Here is a 26,346-nt window from a genome sequence, read left to right on the forward strand (position 1 = left end):
TATATAGTAGCATATAATTATTAATTATATTATGTATACTATAGTTAAAGAACTGTAGTACTCTAAAGGATAAAAGTTAAAATTAAGTGGATGTCTTTAAAAATAACCTGCTGAATATTATTGGTGTTCAGCAGAGGTCTTCAATACACCATCACCTGCTAGTCTGAATGCATTTTAACATTTAAAGAGCCCTTCAAAACTCAGATAACCAAGGAAACTGCTTTTGAGATAAACATCCACTCCTGGCTTTCCTGCCTGGTATAAATCTTAATATCCCAGAAATGTCTTTGACTGTAAATGTATAAACAACAGACCACTACAATAATGTAAGGAAGACAAAAGAGTCAAACATGGATGCCTTAAGTTTAATATCAGCATCCACGTTTAAGTAAATGGACCATAATACTCAGAGGTACTGAACGACTGCAGTTCTTACTGCCTGCTACGAGCAGAGAGAGAGGCAAGGACAGGAATCAAAGGAGAGAAAGAGAAGACAGGCATATGAGGCTGCCAGAGAGAGGTTAGATTTATGAACACAGTTATTATGGTATAGTAAATAAGGCCCTACTGTGTGATTTTGTGTCTATACAATCTAGTTGTCCTCTTTTAAAATGTGCTAAATATAGAGTAAATGTACCAGCAAGGAGAAAATGAATTGATAGGCAAATAAGCACAGCAGTAGCTTGCAAGAAATGTAAAAAATAAAACTCTTTAAGAGCTCTGGAAAATATATTGCTATTTTTTCTCACTCCGAAGCCTGGTTGGGAGCCACTCACCCAGCTCACCACAGACCAGAAGGGAAGAGCTGCAGAGGGGAGCATGAAATTTGTGTCAGCTCAGGATCAGTACAGGATTTCCCCAGTTATAAACAAGCAGGCTCCTGACTTCAGCAGCACCCAGTCTCACATTTACGTTCTTCCAGACTTGCCTTCTATAGCCCCAGGCATATGTATTGCTTTGTACTGCATTATGGAGTGAAGTGATCTGAGTACAAACAAGACATCCATAGGAGGAAAAGTGCTCCCACAGCTCTGCAGGAGGGCTCAGCCGACAGTGGCAAGGTGCTTACTTGCCATGCATTTCCTCACTTTTATTTACTTCATCACATTTACTATGCTCTCCTACCAAACATATAGTCAGATCACATTTACAAGCAAACCGGAGGCACACACAAAACTTTTCCTCAGTCTGGGATTCCATCCATGCAATAATGTCAAGCATAAAGCCCACAACAACAGCTGTGAAATGCACTGAGAAATATTTCCCCTGAGAATAAAAGTTTAGCTTGTGAAGTACTACCTGTCTCCAAACTCAAATTCACTCACCTTGCTCCTTTGGAAGAGGGAGATTTATCCTCCACCTTTTCTTCTATTCCTTCAGAGATAAATCTGCTCCTTCCCTGGTTCAGTCTGATGCCCACTGACACTCAGCATTCACTGACCAGGGCACTAGAGGGGCTGCACCTTTTTACAGTCAAACAGCCTTTCCTTTCACCTTGCAGAAGGATGCTGCAACAGCAACATCCCAGTGTATCCATGCCATTGATTTGTAGTTAGACCCAGCTGCTGGATTTGTCAGCAGAATTTCAGATCAGCACCTAGTACAGAAAGATGCTCAGGTACTTACAAAGTAAAGCAGGAATACAAGAGTTATCAGTGCTCAGATGCTGCTGGCAAGAAAATAAATGTATTTGAAACTCTTTGAAAATTCCAGACTAAAAATTTGTTTCATCTCATTGATAAAATACATTCTTTCCAAACTGTGGAGAGCATATTATAAACATTCACATTCACACCTCGGTTCCTAGATTCCTCCAAACCTAGACTTAGGCATTCCAGACCAAATGCTGCCGAGTGCTAGATATAAATGTTCACATTATATTAGTAATAATTGTCTTTGATGACTAATAGACTAACATGTCAACCTTCCTCTAGGGAATACATTCTATAGGGCAATATAAGGTATTCTTAATTTCCACCATTTGACTTAAACATCTCTGAAGTTGCTCTGTATCCAGAGCTATAAATATAGATCCAGAAGAGCTGCTTTTCAGCTTTCATTAATAAAATGAAGATACATTTCTTTTCTTATTCATCCAGTGATTCCTTACCACCCATATCAGCCATTAGTACATATGACAATGGCAACATGTCACCACAATTTAGAAAGTTAGAGATCACAGTTCTCCTGAGATGAAATTCACTGCTACGAAAGCCCTTCAGCCATCAATAACAGAGAAAGAAAACAGTGAGATTCTGTAATTATGCTCAGAAAATCAAAGGGCAACCCCTTTTACAAATCAATGCCACATAACCTGTCAAGAGTCGTTTGCATGTAATCCTATTCTTCCTAAACCCACAGAGGTCCAAGGGAAATACATCAGTGTAGTCAGGATCTGTCCTGCAGCACATCTAACACTTACAATTCTCAAAGTGTACCTGTGAAAATAAATTGCATTACCAATAAGGTAAACAAAATATAATTGCACCAGCCAATTATAACATCATACAACGCTGCGGCATTTCATCTTTATCCTTCTTACTAGAGCTCTTTCAAAAGACTCCCTCTCACCTTCAGTCCTCCAGACCAGTCCCTATTATTATTATTTATGAATTGTACTGCAGTAGTAGAGATACAGGACAATATTAAAACCACTCCTGCTTTTCAATTATGAATGTATGACACTTCTGCCAATATGAAAGACATTTGTGTAACTATCTTTTGAAGCCAGGAATTGCCACTCAGGCTTATAATGAACTTAACATTATAAGTCACCAGAAGGAGAGCAGCATCCTAACAGCTCTTTGAAGCAACCCAGGCATATGCAGTATGTACAGACCACAGGATACAGGAGAAAGGTCAATGGAAGTGGGGCACTTTGTTCCAAGACTGATGGGCCTTCAAGGAGGAGCAGACAACAGCAAGTTCCACTGTGCTGCCAGTAAGTGGCATACAGAGGCTCACTTTCTAAGTGGAGGAATTTCTAGACCTTCTCCCTGCTGATTTTGCTTCCCCTTGTGCTTCCATACAAGGTTCCAGCTACAGGTTTTTTTCCCTGAACCTGTAGATAAGGGCTGGGGAAACAAAATCCCTCCCACTGTTAGTGATGAGCAGGTTCCTTCCAACCCAAGACCTTCTATGATTCCCTGGGTCCTTGGACATCGACAAGCAAGTCCACTACTGCTGTTTTCAATACATATACACAGAGAATCCCCCAAACCTGAAATGTTTATATAATAATGCAATCAAAGCTGAGGACAAGAGGGTGTGCATGGGTATGGCAGATCAACACTTTGGTGAATACACTGACTTTTTCTACAAAGAGGAAGTGTGAAAATAAGGGTATATTATATCAAGAATTCAGAACATCAGTGCCAGGACTCCCAAACTCCCACTTGCATTACAAGTGATAATGGTATTATTGTTGACCTAGAACAACACTTTCAGAAAGCAACAAAATAAATATATGACCCCTTAAGAGATAAAAGACATTATTTTTATGAGGCCTGAATAAACAGACAAATAGCCTTGGAAGTACAACAAAGAAAAACAAAGTCACAAACCTACATCATGTTACAATGTAAGAAGTCTAGCACAGTGAGTATCATCTTTTTGCATGCGTTTGAGTTAGCCTTGCCATTTTTGAAACAGACAAATCAGTTAAACTCTAAACTGTATCGATATATCATGGTGACATTATTAATCCTATACAATCCTATACAATCCTAAACATGGGCTTCCTAATCTCTGAAACACAAGCAGCAGATGACAACTTTCTCAACAGTGTTTTGAACACAGGCAACATGAAGAGCTCAGACTTTTTGTTATCTTTTAGTTAGCTGTAATGGATAACTCATTCTTCATCCACTATACACTTGCTCATAGTTTAATCCCTGCCTTAAGTCCATTTGGGTGCTTGGAACCTAGCACATCCTCAGGCATCACAATGCTTACTTTGTGGGCAACCTCACAAACAATCTGATTCCCAAAGTCTTGTAAAAGAAACAATACCAAAGCTGTTATTATGAACATTCAGATGGGAAGGGGGCAAGGCTTGAGTATATGGATATAGGTAAGAGCAATGGGAAGAAATTAAACAAAGTGAACTTATATGGAATATCAGGGAAAATTCAGTTGTTGGAACTCTTGGAGTAGGACATAGACTTCCACGGCAATGATCTATTGCTTCCAACACCTAAAGCCAGATTGGACAAAGCAATATAATTTAGGAAACAGTGCTGTAATAGAAAAGGTACAGACAGCATTGTCTGACATGTCTTTTCCATGTGTAATTTTAGTGGTTATGTGATGGCTTTATGTATGGCTCAGGAGCCCTTTTCTACTCTAGAAACATCTGTTGCTAGTTCTCTGTCCACTTATTCATTCATCCATTTTGTTTTTCACTGGAAGCTTTCTAGAAGCACTAACTCTCCCAAACAAACAACCCAGTTTACATGTACAGGTTTGACATTTCAATTGCCACCTGCAAATATTAGCTATTTAGCATACCACTTGTCTCCATTTGATTTTCTGTAAAAATAATTCCTTTAAAAACATTTAAGGTATATATTTTAGTGTTGCATTCTAAATCAAAAAAAAAAAAAAATAGTGAGTGAGAGAAAAATGACCTTCAGTGACAGGTAATTCTCTGACTACTTGCCTGGAATTCACATGCTACATTTGATAATGTTTATTTTAAAGTCACAGTAAACTGCACATCTATTCCTGGGAAATCTGAGTTTAAATATGAAAGGTGATAAGAGGTGTTCAATTTTATTATGATATTAAAAAATGAGTACAATGAAGTTTAGAAAAAAAATAAACAGCCTTGAAAATTTGAGTGGTTGAATACTTTAGTATATTATTTCATAATTTATGTAATATTTTAATGTTGCAGAGTATTTCTTTTCTTCATCCCACTCCTCTCTCCCCCCTCCAAATGGAGTAACAATTCAATAGAGTTTAAGGAGCTTTTCTTGTGCTGTAAGAATGGCATGCTGAAGAGGAACAGATTTCCTTGACAATCACAGCTCCACAAAGGAGGTTTTTACAAGTAACACAGAAAAAGCGGAATTTTCTCCATACAGGGAAACAGAAACAGAGACACTTTTTAATGGTTCCCTGAGTATGTTTCGGTTTGTATCAGCACCACTCCTGGATCCAGATGCACCTGTGACAGCACTGTCCACCTTTTGCTTACCCTGATGAATGAACCTTATTGCCAAAGGCAGCTGGAAGCTGGCTGCAGCAATGCAAACTGGCAAGGTACTTCCTGCAGGAGCTGGATGCCTGCAAAGCAGAGCACGTCAGGGTACTCCTGAACCTCCCTGCAGCTATTCCTTGCTGCCAAAATGACCCCATGGATCTGTGAAGAATAAGGCAGGACAACCCTTAGGATGCTACTAGATCCAGAGATCAAAGCAGTTCCTGGCAACTCCGGAAGAAGAAATTGGTAAAGAGAGGGTAAACAAATAGCTTTCGCTCCTCTTTTGGTGACTAAACCCACTTTGGCATAAAGGATGAGTTTATCTGTAGATATCATATCATTCCTATTATAAGGAAAAGAACAGAAGAAAATTTGCTTCTGCTAGCCTGGAAACATGTAATACTGTTTTGTCTTAGAGTTCCTACCTCTCCTTCCAGCTCTTTCTTTTTTTTCTGTTCAATTGCCAGGCAGAGAGAGAAAGATCACTAATGAACCACAGCTTCTGTTCAGGTCATTAGCTGTACCAGAGAGAAAGTTAATGAACCCTAGTATATAAAGACAAAATCAGGTTTTCTTTAATAGTTTCCATACCAAGAGCATCATTTTCTGTTAGTGTAATCCCTGGATGATTTAGTTTTGAGTCCCTTTTTTTTTGCTTCAGCCTAGTTTTGGAGGAACGGCGCGACAGAGAACATCTGGTCATTAAGTGCATACAGATGATGTTCAGTTTCTGTGGAGGAAACACCAGAGGTAGCCAGAGAGGGAGGAGAAAGTAAACCACCTAGTACAAGAAAGCCTTCAGGGGAAATCAGAAATAAAAAGTGGCAGCTTGCTGAAGCACTGTACCACACACTCATTTACTCATTTCAAGAAAAAAAAATAAACAAAAAGATTAACATAAAAAATATTAATTTAAAAGAAAAAAAAGAAAAAAAAAGAAAAAAAGAAAAAAAAAAAAAAAAAAAGAAAAGCATCTCCTGAACCCCTGTTTTTCACTGAGACTATCTTTTTCTTCTATGGTCTTTCCCCATTTATAGACTAGCATTCAAAAGTCAAAGACTTGCATACCCCTTGAGCTTATCTGAGTGATTTTAAAGGCTTAAGTGTACTTATCTCTCATCATGCCTTGTGGGGGTCAGAAAGTGCTATTCCCATTTTAAGAGGTTATTTATAATTTTCCAAGCAAACCATGGTCAAGCGGGATACATTCCTCCTAGTTCTCTGGCACCTTAATCAGAGGAACAGCTCTTCTGTTCTTCACAGCTCCAGCAGGACAAAAAGTGTATATTGCATCACAGAAATTAACCTCCTCATAGAAATGTTTTGTTTTCAATAGAAAAGAAACTGAGAAGTTACACAAATCAAAGCTGTGGTAGTATGGCAGCGAGAGAACTAAAAGTACCTAGGAAAGTCCTATGAAAGCAAATATAAGTCCAAAGCCTAGGAACAGGGGACAGGAAGATGCTGGGAAGCTCAAGAAATCTTCTGCCTTGGTGTCTGAAATAACTGTACTGACGAATCCCCTTCATTATCTTTTTTTTTTTTTTTTTTTTTCTGGCAGTTCTTGTACCCAGCACTCCCACTGGAACACCACCTGGACCATTACCCCCTTCACTCTCTTCTACAAACAGCTTGTAATCAGACTGCATGATGAAATGAGGTGCAATATAATCTAAAAAAAAAAAAAAAAAAAAAAAAAAGTGGATTAATATAATCCACTGTTTTCTGCTTCAATTTAAATTTTCAGATTCAAATGTCTTTCACTCCCAGAAAAATCCTTCCTCCATCTCATCACTGAGGTCAGCAGAAAACAAGTACAAGACCAACATGTAAAAGAAATTTTCTCAATCTTTTAAATAGATACTGACTGAAAAACAAGTTACTCTACAACAGCTCTCAACAGAAAGAGCCATAAGGTCATAGAATCAAAGACTAACTTAGGATGGAAAAGACCTTCAGGATCATCAAGTCCAACCATCAGCCTGACTTCTCAAGTCCCATCACTAAACCACATGCCTCAGTTCCACATCCACAAATCTTTTAAATACCTCCAGGGATAGCAACTCTACTACTTCCCCGGGCAGCCCATGCCAGTGCTGGACCACCTTCTCTGTGAAGAAACCCTTCCTAATGTCTAATCTAAACCTCCTCTGGTGCAACTTGAGAACATTTCCTTGTGTTCTATCACTTTTCATCTGGGAAAAGAGAACACCTCCTTGTTTCAGCCTCCTTTCAGGTAGCTGTAGAGAGATTGTCCCTCAGCATCCTCTTCTCCAGACTAAACAACTCCAATTCCCTCAGTCACTCCTCACAAGTTTTGTTTTCTAATCCTTTCACCAGTTTCATTGTGCTTCTCTACACATGCTCAAACAACTCAGTGTCATTCTTGTAGTGTGGGGCACCAACCTGAACACGGTATTCAAGGTGTGGTCTCACCAGCGCTGCATACAAGGGGACACTCACTCCCCTAGCCCTGCTGACAACACCATTTCTGGTGCAGGCCAGGATGTCTCTGGAGTTCTTGGACACCTTTGCGCACTGCTGGCTCAAGTTCTGCCAGCTGCCAACCAGAAACCCAGGTCCTTTTCTGCTGAACAACTACTTTTCAGTCTCTCTTCCCCAGGTCTATACCACTGCATGCGGTTGTTATGACCTAGATGTAGGACCCAGCACTTACCCTTGTTGAATGCTGTTCAGTTGGTCTTGGCCAATTGTTCTAGCCTATCCAGATCCCTCTGCATAGCCTGCCTACCCTCAAGCAGATCAACAGTCCCACCTACCTTACAGTAATCTGCAAATGTAATGAAGATGCACTCAATCCCCTTACCCAGATCACTGATAAAAATGTCAAACACTGGCCCCAAGACTGAGCCATGCTGCCGGTCTCAGCTGGTATTAAGCACACTTTCTACACATCCTAATGCTACCTAATAATATCTACCAACACTAAAGTACAAACCTCCAGAGGCTGCACCCAGTTTCATAGCATACCAACCTGCTCCAACCTGAATCTTTCTTCTGGAGAAATGGATGCAGCCCAGCAAACTGAATTGCTACATCCCTCCCTCAAATTTCCTCCTTTAGTGAATAGCTTTGAATTATGACAGAAGAAACATTGTGTTTCCCAACTTGTTCTAGCCCTGAAATGCTGCAACCTCAGTGTTAAGGCAATGGGCATTGTGAAGAAGGAATTTGGTTGCTTTTCTCTTTCATTTCCTGACCTCATGCTTCTCAGATACTTTTGTTAATAAAGAGCAAAGGCATGGGAAAGCCTAGCTGATAGTGTTTGCACGCAGGTACTATTCCACTAGCATTCGCTTTTCATCAGTATTTCTCTAGAGTAGCTAAGCATGGTATTTTTATCCAAAGGCAATTTACTGGTACAGAAAAAGTAAAGCAGACAATGCATTCCTACTCTATTATACATGAACACCCGGTATGTACTCAACTTTCCTCTCCATCTTATTTATCGCACTGTCATTAAACCTGTGTCACTATTACTGTTCTTTAATACATGTCAGAATAATGTGTTCTTATCGGGTCTCCTCTCTCATCTACTGATTTAATAATATACTACCTACACATTTTGGTAATTTTAACACAAACAAACAAAAAGGGTGCAGGCACAATATTCTCAGGAAAATAATGTTCATTTTCAGCATAAACAAAAGCCTTCCTTTTATCAAGTAAACTTAATGGTTCAGCTCTGCTGACAGAATCATTCGGTGATGTCCAAGTTAGGGAAATGCAAGCTAATTAAAACTCATGGTTAGAGAAGCCTGGTTGGCAAATACTTGTGAATATTTATGGGTTTTTAGAAGGAACTGCTGTGCTGAATCATGTGAAAAAATTGTTTGGAGTCACAAGAAAGCACATTATTTTCAGAGTACCTCTCTAAGAGTGGTACCTCCTGACTCTGTCTGACCTGGTGCACTAGAAGTGCCGGAGTACCATCAAGGAGATGAATTCAACTGCCCACGTTGTGAAATGCCAGGTAGGTCTCTGTAACAGCTTTGGCTCAGGACAGCTAACAGCCTCCCAAAAAGAACCTGGGAGAAACACAAGGAACAATTCCTGATACACAGCCCAGGTGCAAAACCTCCTGTTTCAGAGGGAGAGCAAGTTTAACAGCATTTCCACCCATTTGGCCTCTGCACCAGAGAACAGTCCCAGGCATGTTTAATTTATTAGTATAAACATTGCCTGGTAGTCTCCAGCTCAGCTCTTGTCAGATAAGATGGTGGTTGTCAGACTTGCCTGAATTTACTTCCTTCAAAACATTACTTAGTGTCAGGGCTGCACAACATCCAAAATTGTATCAGGCATTTGAAGACAAAAGGGACGTGGGGTTTAGGTGATGTGTTTAACAAGGGCTCAACACACCGTTTTATCATTTTATCATTTGTCAGTGCGGAAGAGGAAGCATGTAAAAAATCACTAGAATGAGCAAGGAGGATGAATAAATTAAGTAAATTAGCATGAACAAGGCAGCTCATAATCCAATTGGAGAAGGTGATTATATATCATACTCAGCTACAGAGAAAACACAGGCAGGAAGGACTCAATGTGGAAACACAAACTCCTCTGCTTGAAATAAATTTGTGGGCAGAAAAATGAATTCAGAATAGCATTTTATTAGCAGAATTTGCCTCAACTAAACTCTAATAGATCTAATCAGTACAGGAGATGAGGACAGGAACCATGTTGTTATTTTCCAGGATGGTGAAGGCATTGTAAACAAGGGAAGTGATTGAATATTTTTCACCTTGTTAAGTCCCTTAACAAGCTAGCTGATTATATACTGTACCTTTAAAAAGAAGCAGATAGGGAGACAGTCTAGTAGGAGAAAAATAACTAGTGGAGGTTGTATGAACTTTAGAGATGTTTGCAGATATGTGGTAAAAGTGCCAACTCTGACTGCATTTCAAACATTAACAGTGTTTTTTAGTTACAAAAGTGACACCATATTAAACTTTAGAAGCACCAGATGAATCATATCTCTAGAGCAATGTATTACACTAATAAAAATGGGGATCTCAATTCTGAATGTGATCTTGCAACACATATGCAACATTGGTTTTCTGCTTGTCCTTCCTTTTTCCAGAAACTACATTTATTTTAACATTTCAGTATTGAAGTAATGATTCACTCATTTGTATAGTTAATGCTGGAATCTTATGTTTACTGAAACCAATAATTCATATAATCACTAGGAACAGTACTAATATTAATAATCATGATAATCAGCATCATCACTATGATGGTAGTGCCAAAATACCAGTGATCATTGGGCTGCAGTCTGCTGCACACTGTTTAATGGATATTAAAGAACATAGCCCCACTCTCAGCCATTTGCTGTCATGTAGAGAAGGTAACAAAAAAGGTAGGTTATTCTGGTATTTTCAATGTTTGGCCAGAAGACTTCATATACATATGCATATATATGCATATACATGTCATTCAGCCCCTGCAACAAGGCTCAATTCCTTCAAATGGCAGTACATCATCACAGTTCTGCAGTATGACCCCACTGGACCTTGTTTTCTCTGTGCATTTCCTACAGTGCTTGGTTCTTATACCCAAGGATTCATGTCTGAATTCCCTAGTAATAATAATAGCAAGGTATACATGTGAGATGCATTACATGAAATACATGTCGTAGCAGAAAAGTAAGGAGGTTTGATTTCAGTCAAGCATCCCAGTAAGTATGGGCTTTTTAAAATTCCTGAATCATGACAAGGTCCATATTTTCTATCAAAAACCAGAGCCAAATTCTCAAGGGAACTGCAGCCAGGAGCTTCTGTTAGATTCATCAGGAAATGTATTTGTTTGCTGGGTAGAGACTTGGCTCCATATATTAAAGATATAATAATATTTAGTTGAAAAGGTTTCACAAATCTTGAAATGTTTCCAACCATAAGCTTTCTAAAATCATGAATCAAGCCATGAAAACCATGAGATTGGCTTAAAATTATTTTCGCTCTTTCTTTGCAACTTAGTAAACATAGTTCTCCTCTCTCCCTCACAAGTTCCTCTCCAAGGAACAGGGTTATAAATATGTTGCATTTCAAAATTAAATCAGTCTCTCATGCAATCTCCCAACTCCTCTGCCCATAAGAAAAGCATTCTAAAAGTCAGGAAAATCTCCCCTTCCCCTCAAAAGCAGAGTTGTCATGTTAAATCTGTCTGTCAGGACTAGCTGTGGCCTGTGCTATCTACCAAATTGTTCACAGATACTGTTTGGAAAAGTAAGTGTTTAGGGCTTCAATATTCAGCATTTGAAGTTAATCCTAACAGATAAGCCTTTACTCACAATGGCTATACTGCTTTCTACTACTCACACAAATGATCCTTTTGGCTACTTCTACTCAAGTAAATGAAGGACATCCATCATCTGAGTTCAAGCATTGCCCTACACCCATCTTTCCATGATACTTGTCAGTTATCTCACACCATGGCATGGTTTTGTTCCATGCCAAATAACATTCTTGCAGGCAATTTCTTCACACAGTCTGGGGAATAGCATAGACCAGGACCAATTCCGAGAAAACAGACTGGGTGTAGCCAAAACTATTCTTGTGAGATGCTAAGAGATTTTTTCTCAGTATGAACATGACCTATACCAAGCCAGTAGGTCTGAAAATCACAGTTTCTCACATTTTATTTAGCAGTGTACCTGTAGTCATTGAGATAATATATATATATATCAAGTGGAGCACTCCAATTCTAAAGAAAAGAAGAAAAGAAAAGAAAATAAAAAAAAAAAAACATTGTGAGTGTTGATATTACTATGCACATGAATGCTAGAGCACTAAACGATACCTTTAAATAGTAATAAAGGTTCTTATGTCAACATCTTCACAGTGGTTAGTACAAAAGTCACCTGCTAACATTTTTTTCCCATCATTTCCAGGGATTAATTACCATGAATGAAAGTCTCATACTGGAGAGGAGCTCTCCCTAACCACTTGCAATTATCTGCATTTGCAAGCCTTGAACTCATCGGCTCTTCAATTGTCGAGAAAAAACTTGTAAACATGAGTCCAAAAGCAAGAATATACCATCCTAACACCTGTAATGGTGTGGACAGTCCACCATCTTCCAGCATAATGTCCTCCAGCACACAACTTCTCCTTGAAGACAGGATATTTCCCCCTAACAACTGTTGCTACAATTCAAGTTCACTATATTTTATCCTACCTACTGTGAACACACAGAACTGTTTATTTCATTTCATCTGTGCAGCAACCTTTTATGTACTGGAAGGTTGTTTTCAGATCATCTCTTTAGCTCCTATCAGTCTTTTCATGATAAGACAAACCCATTTTTCCAAGCTTGCAGGCTTATTTTAAAATTTTCATTTATTTCTTCTGGATATTCTTTAATAGATCCACATCTTGCCTGAAGAGTGGTGTCCTGTTGAAAGCTTATCAGCCCTGAGGGGAAGATTACAGCTTGGACACAACATTCCCATTTACAGAGTAATAGCTGCTTCACTCTAGCAAGTTAAACTTTCTGTTCCCATTGAATTATTTTACATGGTCATTTTATTATCAATGTATTTAGAGACTGTGCTTGTTTATTTTCTCCTGTCTGTGTGCTAAACTTTCTGGTTCTGTTCCTACCTGCATCATGCTATTGCTTTGGGTCTTAATAGCTGAGAGTATTATTTTTTTTTTTCTGTATGATGCCAATTAAATGTTCCTATTTTGAGAGACGACATATTTTCGCTAAGTTTCTATGCTTCTCATTCAGCAATGCAGTTTGGTGTAGTAGTGTTATTTCTTTAAAATACTTTGTTGTTGTTGTTGTTATACTTTCTTTCCAGCAGGCTTTTCTGATGAATTGTAAAATACTTTATTGAAAACCTTATTTTACCATTCTCCTTCCTTCTACTACTATAAATCAAGAATTCAGCATTTAATAATTTTGATCACCCAAGTTGCCTTCTTCCTTCTTTTGCCCAACTAGTTCTTTTCACTAATCAGGATCCAATCTACAAGAGTCTTCTTTCTTCTTTCTCTGCCTTCAGTAAAAATTGTTATCATCAATAAATTTAAATAAGCCTTTCTCTTTTATATTCCTGTGTTGACTGTTCATGGACAGTTTAAATACCCCATCAACGCTAATTACAGTGCATAAGACAAGTATATGACTTAAAGGCTCCAGTCTCTGGGTTTTGATTTTGATCTAGCACACAGCTTTCTTCCTGAAACATCAGTGCCAAATGGCAGCTGTTAGCCAATCGTTAGCCACTGAAGAAGAAAGTCACCCTCTAAGTAACCTCTTCTTTGTTTTCTCTACAGAAAGGTGAGGTTCACAGCCTTTAAGGTATCAGATATTTTTCTTCATTTGTATGAGCCCCTTTGATGAAGGCAAAAGTGTAACTGGTAACACAGTATGGTGTGCCGACACTTATATCAGAAATACCTCAACCTGCAGCTTACTGGGTGTTTCAGGATGAGGACAGTGAAAGCAGTGAAAGGTATAAAAGGAGAGAAACAGAAGTAATAGAAGGAGAAACAGAGAGCAGAAGAGGACAAAGAAACTAAAGAAGAAACAAAGAGGAAGGAGCCTATTAGCAGGCTGAGAGATCAAAAGATAGGTATGAGAGGAAATAAGTTTTTTTTTTTTTTTTTCATAACAGTATTTACATAAGTAGACTCTCAAATGGAGAAGCATTGATTCAACCCTAAACTACCTAAAGGAAGCAACTTTTCCTTCCGCTTTCTGTTCATTTTCTGTAGGCCCACGATTAAAATATCAATCACCCAGCTTTCAAATAGTTTATAACAATATTTTCTGTGATTCTCAGAAGCACATCTTTTCTTCCCTGCCTGCTTTTTCCACAGCCCTCAGATAATTTAGGATATGCTTCTGCTGAGACTTTAAGAGTTTGGCCTCCTCGAACATCTGAACTTTTTCTCAACAGCTTGCTGCATTCTCAATAGTTTAACATATGGGTAGACAGGAATCCGTAACAAAAAGAGGCTTAACCTTGTTTAAGCATAATTTTGTTGCAGAGTGCTTTGCATTGTGCCTGGAGTTGAAGGAACAAGCCAACAAGCAGGTTATTCATATTAAATTATCTCTGTAGGCTTAGAGAAATTTGTTCAAAACCATGCAGAAACATAGGAAATAATGTCTAAAATACCACCATATGCAGTTCTGTGTCTAATTTTTGTAGGAACCTGGTTGCTAACGTGACTGCAAGTCGTTCCAATATGTATGGCAAGAATGAGCAGGATCATATAGTTTGTTTCTCATTTATTTAAAATGCAATTATTTTAATTAATTACCGTATTGTAATTTCTCCAGAGGTATACAAACAATGTGCAAGAAATAAGCAGAGTATACATATGCCAAATGGAAAACAAGGTAATACAGGAAAGATTAAAAATGCACAGAAGGGGAATTTAAGCACACAAAAGCAGAGAGTAGAAATAATATAACTGGCAATGAGCAAGGAAAGCAGCAAAGGGAGATAGAATATTTTTGGTTGTAATGGCTCTCTATTTCTAGTGTCAGTGTCTCACATCTGCTGTCATAGACTAATGAGAGCTGAGGCAGCTATAATGCTGACCCAGCCATAGGTAGATGATTTATAATGAAATTGTATCTGCATATGGAAAGGTGTCATAGCTATCAGCTAAATCTTCAAGGTAAAACAGTTTAAGATACTATACTTCAGGAAATGTTCTTAATTGTAGGTCTGAGAATAAAAGAACAGACAAATGCATCTTATACCCCAACCATTCCACCATCAAAAATCTCATATTTGCCTGTCATTTAGAAGTTGGAGCTCTACTGTCCCAAAACAAGCTCCATGTAAGAAACAGGTAATACTCAGATATCAAAAAAAGAGACAGTGAAACTGAATCCAACACATTCACTGGTTTGATTTCCTTTGTCTGCTTCCTGTTAGACTCTTTCTTGACAGAGGTGTAAATATTGATGGTTTTACCAATATACGATCACTAATAAGTTCTATACACTGATGTTTTTCTTTCCACTTGCCCTAATGAGTACAGAAAAATCTACTCCAAGAGATATGACCTGTTCCACACAAAGTGGAGCAAGTGTTCTGTAGGGTCATCTGCAGTAGTATTTCATCTGTTAGATGAAGTTCAGGAAACCATTCAGACACGTTAGTTCCACCCAGGGTAATACAACCCAGATCTCTGTGGGGCAAGTAACCCACAGGGAGGCATAGGCTAACTCATTCTCAGTCCCCACACTCATGATGCAGACTTTTCATAAGCAGCTCACACTGCTCAAATTTATTGTTCCAATTCTCTGTGGAGTCACAAGACTTAGGTGCTCCAGTTATAGATAGCTCATGTAGTACATACAAAACTTAAGCACTTCCTCTATTTTTTTTTTTTAATTTTTAGAGAATAAAATCTTAACTTTTCAAAAAAAATAATAACACAGAGTTACAGCATGATGAGGCTTCTGTAAGGTTTTAAATTCCGGACCTTTAATACTGTTGCAAGGAATTATGCGTTTGTCCTAGAGGAAAAAATATTATTAAACTAGATCTACACTAGTTAATTTATCAGTGGCAGGGAGCATTCCCATAATTCAGACTGTTAAGTTACTAGAATGGTCCCTGGGACAGTTTTGGCTGTCAAATATTAACAAATTCACAGACGTGGGCAGGCAGTTGGCTGAGTCTAGGAATGAGTTCCAACAGATGAGGTAGATGTCACCACCCTGTTTTGGAGGCTAAGAGAATGAAATGATATGAACATTGCTGACACAAGCCACCTGGACCAGCAACAAAAGAACATCCTGACATACACACGCTGGAAGAGAAGCAGCTCTAAGTAGAGTTTCCCAGTGACCTAGCCACTAAAGCAGAAGGCAACTCAAAACCTGCCATTGCACAGGATAATATACAAAACCTAACCTTTTTTATATCCTTATTTTTTAAAAAAAATATGAGTTATCCAGCCAAGGAGCAGGAAAATCTCTTGTCACCATAGCAGAAAAATAGTGAATAAATAACAATGCGGAATTGATGAGTTTGTCAATAGTCTATTACCTGGGAAAATTTGTCTAATTCATTCAGCAAAAATGTACCACAAATTTCCTGTGCATCTTTCTCCCCTGCTTTCAAGCATCTTCCTTCTTCCCAGCTTTATCCCATTTCTTTACTTTAAAACCATTTTTACATGTGGATCCTCATTATGTTTACTGAGCTCCCTCCAATCCTGTCCCTAGAGAAGCTAAAAGACAAAGTGATATTGGGCTATGACAAGAGGAAGGGGAAAGCGCAGCAAAAGCTGAATAAGAGGGAGAGGGACTGGGAGGTAAGGGAGGGGGGAGGGTGGAACCCATCTTTTGACCAGTGTTAAGGGGGTACTTGAAAGTGCAGACATGCTCAAAAATATTTGGTCTTAAACACAGAGACAAGGAACAGAGTGATGTAATTGAGTGAATGGAAGACAGAAGAGCAGTGGGCAAGTATAGGACCTCTGGCAGAACTTTTCTATGTGAAGTTCAAATGGAAAATTTTATATGGAGCCTGGTAGATTTTCTTGAGATCTACCAAGAAATTTTACAGTCCCAAGTGTTTACATTTAAATTATTTATTTGTTTTCCAATGTTGTAGTGTTTCTACATTTCCTCGTGACTGGGAAGTAAATACTGAATTGGAAAATGTTGGTATGAATGAAGTTACCATTGTACATCCCTATTTGTATCGTCTGCAATGCCATGATACAATCTAGCAAAATGAAAGCAACATGAGAAGGGGAAATATATCTATAATACCTGCTGTGAGTTACTGGAGTGGAAAGAAAAGCCTCTTCATCTGCTTTCCTCCTGAAGTGCGTGCATCTTCTCATTCACATAACAGATGACTCTGAACTGTGCTCTTGCCTCACCAGAAGCACAGGCTGCTTCAGGCAGCAGGAAATGAGTTTTGCAGCCCTTGCTAAATGTTGGCAGATCCTTTGTCAAACACCACAGGGAAAAAAAAAAAAAAAAAAAAAAAAAAAAGTTACTGTAAAAGGACATGCATGTGACTATTACCTTTAAACCAGCTTTTTCCCTCTTCCCCCCCCGCCCCCCCCCCCCCCCCCTCTTTTTATTTGTTTGTTTGTTTTTCCCTTGCTTTTGGTCTTTTGTTTTTTTAATTCCTAAAATGGAAAATCACAGAAACTTGAGAGAAACAATAATTCAGAACAATTCAGTTTGTTGTGACCATGGTTGTCCACACCTCAGGGTGAAATGCAGAGGTGGAAATGCACAAACTGGTCAATATTTCCTTCATTAGGAAACACCAAATTACACTTCTACTCAAAGATGTGGTTCCTGTAGAAGAGGAATGCCCAGAATATTGACACCCTTTGCTAAAGTAACTGGTAACTGACCAAAATTAAAGTAAAATGTCCCGATGAAACTAAGTGTATAAAAAATGGAAAGAAAAGAAATACTGAATATTCAATCATGTTTTGGGGAGGAGTATCAGATAGTCTGTGAACTCCACTTATTATTCCACTTCATTATTCAGGAGAAAAAGATATAATAAAAACATGTAATGTCAAAAACTAGGTCTGTAAGTAACTGAATAAAGTTTGGGGACAATTTTTCTTTCCTTTTAAGTACTCCATTTATAGAAATAAAGGCTTCAACCTTGATATAACTGACCTCTGAATAAATTATTATCTGAGTGAAATTATCAAGTGTTCTTTTAAAAATTTAGGTATCTATATATTATTATCTATATATTATTTACCCTCCAACAGTATTTAGGTGCTTTAAAGATTTCTAGCCAGAATAAATAAATAAATAGATAAATAGATAAATAAATAAATAAGACAACCATAACTATTATCTGCTCAACTTCAGGACTTCTGTGGAATCAGTGAAACTCGTTTGGTAAATAGGGATTTTTCAAACTGCTAATATGCCCTCTGGCAAAACAATAATTAACAAAGTGGTGGGAGAGGACAGCAATTTTGCATAATAAGTAACAAGCCACTATTCATTATTCTAAATACATACAGTTTTACTTATACTTCAAGTTACAAAAATAGATATTTGTGTACTTTTAGGGTTATTTTTTTCTAGTCTCATCTCTCCCCAAGAGTGCAAGGTGCTTTACAAATGTTTTGATACCATTTAAAGCAGTTTCATGTGGATATAGTCATTTGAACTGTGAACAGAACCGCAGCAGTTTTGCCGTGTTAGTGCAGGGTTAATTAGTGCATGCAGAGCACCGTGCCTATGCTGATGATGTCTTTGTACAACTCTGGTGCTGGAAGCGGCATATTCAGACTCTACTTGGGTTGTCCACACAAAACTGCATTTTTTTTGCATTATTTTGTCCAGAGAAAGCAATCAGATTGAGCTGGATAAATTGAGGTGTCATACATATTTTGTGCTACTTTCATTGCAAAAAAAGAAATTAATCAACTGATTTCTATGTCCACTAGAAATAGGACAGGAATTAATTGAATTAAATGGCAGCCAGAGGCATAAGATATTAGGAAGTATTAGGAAGGATTCTCTAACTGAAGTAGTTACATATTTTAATAGAATATGAAAGGAATCCTTCAATTTATTATCAGTGGAACAGGCTAGATAAACATCAATGGGACAAAACAGGAAAGAACATACTTCCTAATGCTGTGACAAAATAGATTAACAAGAAAATGCACATACTTTCTGCAATTGTAAGGAACGCTTTTGAAGATAAAGGGTGAAGGGTGACTTTAATGAGTCAATAGAAATATTGCTCTCTTCAAATTCAATCTAGTTTAACCTAAATAATTGCATTAAAGACATTAGTTCTGTGTAGCATGCTCTTCTCTTATAGCCACAACTACCAAACTGGCATTGCCACTAATTAACAGAGCTCCTTTTTGAGCACTTTGCAGAGATTAAGATTTGGTTGGTTTTTATTTTTATTTTTCTGTGAAATGATTGAACAACCTTAATGAACATTTGGTTAGATATTGCTACCATAGGTCTTATATTCTAGGCACCATTCATGATCTATTCAGTGGTTGTAAGATGAGAGAACTTGTCAGCAAAATAGAGAGAAGTAGCTGTAACAAGAAACAAACAGTTGAGTTTAACATTTCAACAATAATATTTTTTTTCCTTTTTTGATTAGCTACCTTTAATGTTTTTCCATATCACAAGCACAGTTTAAAACCCAATCAATCTCTGTCGTGTATATGGCAGAAAGTTTGAAAGAACGTACATGCTAAAGTCTCTGAATATGCTTCCTACATTTGTCTTACCAAATTCCTATATGTGTGAGTAATCTTTTGTTTTTGCATGTATTGAAAGATTTAGATTGCTGTTGGCTCATTTATTTATCCACTTTGTCCATTTTTACACAAAGACATGTATGCTAAAATAGCATGAATACTGCTGCAATGTTAATACAGACATAAAGACCCAATCTAGGCAGAATTTAAAGAGCTAAGGTCTACTGAGTCTATGTTCACAGTCAACAGGGGAATAAGGACTTAATGCAGCAGAATAACTAGTCAGAAGTGGTTTTCATTCCATCTAACTGGAGAGGTAAAATGTACGAAGATTTTGTTTCTCTCATTTAGATAGCAAATGTAAACTAAGAACAATCTACTGATATTTTCAGAAGAAATAATGACATCTCTTGCAAATATTTGGTTAGTTTCAGAGTGACTTTAAACTCTTGAAAGTGTTACTCAATGAGAATAAAGACATCCCAAATGGTCAGGCTGCATTAATATAAATTTAATATCAATGTATAAATTCTTTCTTATCTGAACATAGAAAAGCATAAGCAAAACGTATGTTTTTCATTGTCTTAAACTTCATGTTGCCAAAATCTGTCCTGTCAGCACTTGACTCTGAGTTCCAATACCAAGTTCATACCTGAGTTCCAATGGTATACCAAGTTCAATTTATTTCTGTAAGTACATTTCCAAGAATCAAGTTGCTGAAATTATGATGAAAGGCCATCTTCATGAACATTTATGATATGAATACCTAAGCTGAAGTCAGCTCAGTCAGAACTGAAAATTGGATCTTAACATCAAATTTGGACACAAGAACTGACAAGATTACCTTTTCTTATTAATAACTCTCTGTCTTTGTCTCTTACTTTTTATGCATTCTTATTTCTTTTTCTACTTTGACATAGTCTCTCACTTTCTCCTTCCTTTTACCGCATTTTTCTTACCTGTTTTCTTTCATTCCCTTATTCCTTTTTCATTATTGTAGTCCTTCTCATTTCAAAAGAGTACTCCATTTTGTACTTATACTATTATGTAAACCAGACAAATAATCAGGAGACCAAGCTATAAATACAACATACTTATCCCAGATAAGGCAGGGTAGAATGAACATTTGTATTACTTTAATGTCTTTTGTATTACAATAAGAAAAATATCTTATTATGCTAGTGAGTACAATGCACAGTCTTTTGTTAATATCCTATACTGGTCACTAATCCAATGCAAAGGTCTTATACAAATCATCTATTAACTTTTACTATTACTTTCTGTATCATATTGATAACCCAGCTTCTGACTTAACCTTTTACTTCCCTATTCAGTTTATATTGTAATTGAGCTCATTTTTGAAAAGAAATAAAATAAAAAATAAGAGAAGTTTACATTGATAAGCTGTTGTGCTTTTTTTCCTGTGTCTATGCAGTCTAACTTACTGCAAATTATTTGCTATTCTACATCTTATTGTTTCTTCATGTATTTATATTCGCTATATCATTTCTCAAAGGTTTTAGAATTGAATTTGTAAATTAAAAAATATAAACAATAGGAATGAATTTCAGCAGTACAATTGTCAATGAGACACTGTATATTCCAGGACAGTCAGAAATAATAACACTTTTGGAAGCTATAATCATCTTTAATTTGGAAGGCTGTCTGAAATTAAACATATTAAAGACAGAATTCTGACCTAGTTTTATCATGCTGAAGTGATTCAATGTACACAGTTTTCCTTCACAATATGAAACTTTCTGGATATTTTCCACCATGAAAACAATTTTCATGCAACAAAAATGCATGAGTTTAAGCACTGGTTAAGGAGCCTGACCAATACAATTACTTTTAGTGAAACTATATTTTATTTACCATTGGTTCAATATTGTAAAATATTTGGTAATAAAAGATACCCACCTCCTCTCAAAAACACATATATACGTTGCTTCCAAAGAATAAAAATTTGTGTGTAATTGTTAATGTCAATGCTCTGAGCAATTAATTATTACTGTTGTAGTACAGAAAACTTTATTCAAATATTTTATTTATCCTTCAAAAATGATTTAGGTCTTATAGTAACCCTTCTTTTCAAACCCTTGTGTTAGCTTCAGTATCTCAAAAGAGTTTTTGAGCTAATTGTGGTTTTGTGTGTTCAATTGCTTTGGAACCAAGCATGCCTGAAAGTACTGGCAAATGATACCTCTTTTCTGTTATATATATAATCACTGTATATGCAACATCAGATATAGGACCACCAAGTTTAGAGAAAAGGGTGTACCACTTGATCTCAAAGCAATGAAAGCATGTAACATGCACTTTGAAGTCTGGTATAATGTTGTAGAAAATTAGATAAATATACAACATTTTCAAAAAAGAACCCACCAGGCTATGGTCAACTTTGTCTAGGTCAACGAACCAAATAAGAGGCATTAGATTTCATCTATTTGCCGTTCAGTAAAATACAGTGTTATACAAAAAAGTATTAACAATGGTTAGGAAGATGGGAATTAACAGTGGAACTCTGAGCTGAGTAAAGAATTGGCTAGTAGAGAAGCATTGAAAAGGAAAAATTGAGTCTGATGGGAGGTAACAAATGGTTGGCTTTGGACCAATCTTGTTAAATTTTTGTATAAATAACCTTGGCTTAAAAAAGTATTAAGATGCAAAGCTAAAAGGCATTGTCAATACTGAAGAGGATTAGGGTATTTCACAAAAAGAACTGCATGGCCCTGAGGATGGGAATAAGTGTAATTAAATTAAATTAAATTTATAGTAAAAAGAGGAAGGTCATTGGGGACTATGAACAGAAATTTCTGCTATTGACTAGGAACTCATCCATAAGAAGTGACTGGGAAGAGAGGGACACCGGTGTACAAGCTGATCACAGGATGACTATAAGCTAGCAAGGGATGGCAAGCATAGAAAAACTCAAATGACATCCTGCAGTACATCAGTCAAGGTGTTTCCAGCTGAGAAAGAAAAGCATTAATTCCACTATACTAAGCTCTGTTGCGACTTAATTTGTAATAATGTGTACTCTGGTTATTTATATACAAGACATTAAATTGGAAAAGACATAGAGAAGGATCACTACAATGATGAAGAGAACAGAGAGTTAATCAAACAAGAGAAGAGTTCAGCTTGTAAACCAAACGGGTGTGATTGGTGTCTGTACATAAACCAGGGTAAAAACAAAAGAGAAAATAATTATTAACTCATGAACAGTGTTTGCCCCAGCAATAAACAGTCATAAAATATCTGTTAATAGTAAACTGTTAATTCTATTTCCAGGATTTCAAGCTTTAGCTATTTCCTAGGTTTCCAATACTCCCTTTGAAGACATAAGAATTTCAAGAATAAGATATTAGATGTGATTTGGTATGCTTACCAATGGGGGGGGGGGGGGGGGGGGAGGCGGCGGGCGGAGCTGGGGGCTTAGGTTTTCTGAATTGTTCAAATTGTCTCACAGCCCTCACAGTAAACTAACCTAAATCTATTATTTTTATCTTAAAGCCATTACCCTTTGTATTATCACTACAAACCCTTACAAATTGTCCCTCCCCAGCTTTCCTGTAGGCCTGTAGCCCCCCTTTAGGTATTGAAAGGATGCTATAAGGTCTCCCTGGAGCCTTCTCTTCTCCAAGTTGAACAACCCCAACTCTCTCAGCCTGTCTTCATACGAGAGGAGCTCCAGCCTCTGATCATCTCTGTGGCCCTCTCTGTACTCATTCTAATACGTTCACAACTTTCTTGTGCTGAGGACCCCAGAGCCAAATGCAGTGATCCAGGTGGATTCTCATAAGAACAGAGCAGAGGTGTAGAATCTTTTCCCTTGATCTGCTGGCCACGCTTCTTTTGATGCAGCCCAGGATACAGCTGGCTTTCTAGGCTGCAAGTGCAGGTTGCCATCTCATGTTGAGCTTCTTATCAATCAACTCCCCCAACCCGTGTTTGTGCTTGGGATTGTCCCAGATGCAGGACCTTGCACTTGACCTTGTGGAACCTCATGAGGTTCACACAGGCCCACCTCTCAGGCCTGTCAAGATCCCTCTGGATGACATCCCTTCCATCCAGTGTGTTGACCACACCACATAGCTTGGTGTTGGCAAACTTGCTGAGGGTGCACTTAATTTCACTGTCCATGTGACCAACAAAAATGTTAAATAGCATCAGTCCCAATATTCACTCCCAAGGAACACCACTCATAACCGATCTCCACCTGGACATTGAGTCATTGACCGCAAATCTTTGAGTGCAACCATCCAGCAAATTTCAGAAGGCTTTAAATCAGTCTGTACATGTATCTATCTACACATATGTTTATTTAAAATAGGAAAAAGATAATTCAGTTAAAGTTTAAGTTCATGGAGAGGAGAGAGTGATCATAACTTTGTGCACTGCCTTAATTATATTTTAACTCAAGCAAATCAAAGCCAAGTATTCCAGCATGTCATTCATGAAGAAAATCTTATTCACAAGGCAGCTCTATTCATGATGGATTCTTGCATATATTCAAATTCATCATAATTTCTTAGTCTGAAGTTCTTATTTTTATTGAACATAATTAACATTTCAACAGAGGGGCACCAGTTGTCATACTACAATAGTATTAAAACTAAGCAGGATTTAAGAATAAATGAAGATATTTTTGAGTGGAAGTAGCTCTTTATTCCCTCCAAAATAATACTTACTCTATCATAAAGTTACTTTGCATGGATATACTTAAGCTCCCAACACACACACAAAATAATAATAAAAATAAAAATAAAAATAAAAAAGATCAAATAGACTTTGGGGTGTACTTGTAATGTAGTAAATTAAGAAATATGCACAAAAATGTTGGATAACTAAAAATAATAGGTAGTTATATTATGTTTGGAGGCAGACTGCTAGGATTCTACCCCACCTCATCCTCAACCACATTCCAGGCTGGAAGTCAGATTCAAGAAAAATGTACTGACACCACCACAAGTTTCCTGGCTGTTCTCCCTTCTACCATCAACCACCATGTTTAAAATAAAAATAATATTAAACAAACAAACAAAAAAGCCATTTAATGTGAACACAATCTGGATTTTTTTTATAAGCTATAGCTAATGGGGTTGACAAATTTGCTTGAAAAAATACAGCTGTCCCCTAGTAGGCATTATGTAACTTTCCTATTTAGCTGACAACCAACCCGCTTTCTTTTAACCCTATTGTAGTACATTTATTAAATTTTATTTAAAGAATTCATAGGTGCCCAGAGATTCTGTGGAATATCCCATATTTGGAGATACTGAAAATTTAACTGGGCAAGACCCTGAGCTACCTGATCTAGATTTGATGTTGAGCCTGCCTTGAGCAGGAGGGTGAACTAGATGACCTCCTTTGGTCTTATCCAGTGTCAATTATCTGTGGCTCTAGCAGAGCCAACAGAAAAGGACCCTTTAGTCTTGAAGACAAATAATTATGACACATTTGTGCCAGCTGAATATTTCTTAAACCAGACATATTTTAGTTTCAGTCCTAGGAAAAATTTAGCCATAGATCATAAATATTACAGTGGAAAACACTACCTGGATACTAGCTTATCACGGTTGGAAGCTGAAAGATTATAATAATCTTCTACCAGTCCATTACCAAGAAGGTCAAGTAGCTGAACAGTAATCTCACCTCACCTTTAGAAAAGTCTTGACCAAAACAGATAGTATAAACTGTCAAAGGGAGTTTTCCAACAGTCTTCAAGGTAAAAGCTATACTATAATGAAGCAATACTATAATGAAGACATTACGATTGAAATAGTTTAATCCACAGCAACTTCTTTGAAAGTGTTTTTAACATAGTTGTAGGGGCAGTGCGGAAAATAAATAAATAAATAAATAATAGATGATTAGAAAGGGAAAGTAGAAAAGATTTTCTGAAATAAGGAGCCTTGCTTAGGTGTGTAAGGTGCCAGTAAAATGGATTCAGGTCCTAATCAAAATTAAATCACTGCTCTCATATTATTTAGTCCTATATAAATAGAGACCCACCTATAATAAAACAGTATATCAGTACTCTTCTTAGTGTTAAATGTAATGATTTTGCAAAATTAAAAAGCCAGAAGATATAAAATAAGGCTTAGGACCACCAGATTTATGACAGTGTTATTACTGTTGGCAGATCACTTTTCTTTTTAAACTGCAGCTTGTACCAAGTGTAGCTGAAGCATCCCTACAATAACCTCTGCCTGGATCTTGAACATATATTAGCAAATGATTCTAATTTATCAGAAAACATGCCGGGTGTCTGCTGAACTAGGGTTCTGCCTTACTATTGGACCTTCACATCATTGTTGCTCACCTGGTGAATTGTAAAGTCTAAATTCTGGTCATTTGGGGTATGCAAAGAAGTCATCGCCATTCTTGTGTTTATCTTTGGCATCTAGGTCAAGCTGTAGGTAGGATAATTGCACTCAGAAATATACCTTGTTATTGGCTATTACCAAATTTTTCTGTTTGTTAACAATCAGCCATTCTGTGTTCAGTTTGGTATTTGCATCTAAGCTTTTTCATTTAATCAAAAATGGGGTTTATCCTAACAAAATATATATATATATACATATATTAATTTATTCCCTATATGAAAGGATATAAATGCATCTATTTACCTGTGTATTTTTAGGTGGATTTATCTTAAGTGCTTGCATTGTTCACTATAAAATTATTGCAGTGTCTCACAATACTTAGGCTCTTGCAGTTTTATTTTTGTAACTGTACAGTTTTATTCTCTTAATTCTGCATTAACCTGACTAGCAAATACTAGAAATAAAAAATAAAATTACACAGCATCTGCAAACTCCACAGCCTAACTCTCAATTCTGATCTTCTGTGGGTGTATCATCCTTCATGAAAACACATTAGTGTACAGTGAGATACAACTTGGAC

General features: G+C 37.1%; 1 long non-coding RNA gene across 1 annotated transcript in view; it reads right to left on the bottom strand.

The window, feature by feature from the left end:
• Nucleotides 1-23,047: 23,047 nt before the first annotated feature.
• Nucleotides 23,048-26,346, bottom strand: part of LOC118163748 — a 30,189-nt gene continuing 26,890 nt past the window's right edge. Inside the window, exon 3 of the long non-coding RNA XR_004749173.1 lies at nucleotides 23,048-23,161. This is a non-coding gene — a long non-coding RNA (uncharacterized LOC118163748). The remainder of the gene's footprint in view (nucleotides 23,162-26,346) is intronic.

Source organism: Oxyura jamaicensis, chromosome 3 (assembly GCF_011077185.1).
Source record: "Oxyura jamaicensis isolate SHBP4307 breed ruddy duck chromosome 3, BPBGC_Ojam_1.0, whole genome shotgun sequence".
Classification (NCBI taxonomy): domain Eukaryota; kingdom Metazoa; phylum Chordata; class Aves; order Anseriformes; family Anatidae; genus Oxyura; species Oxyura jamaicensis.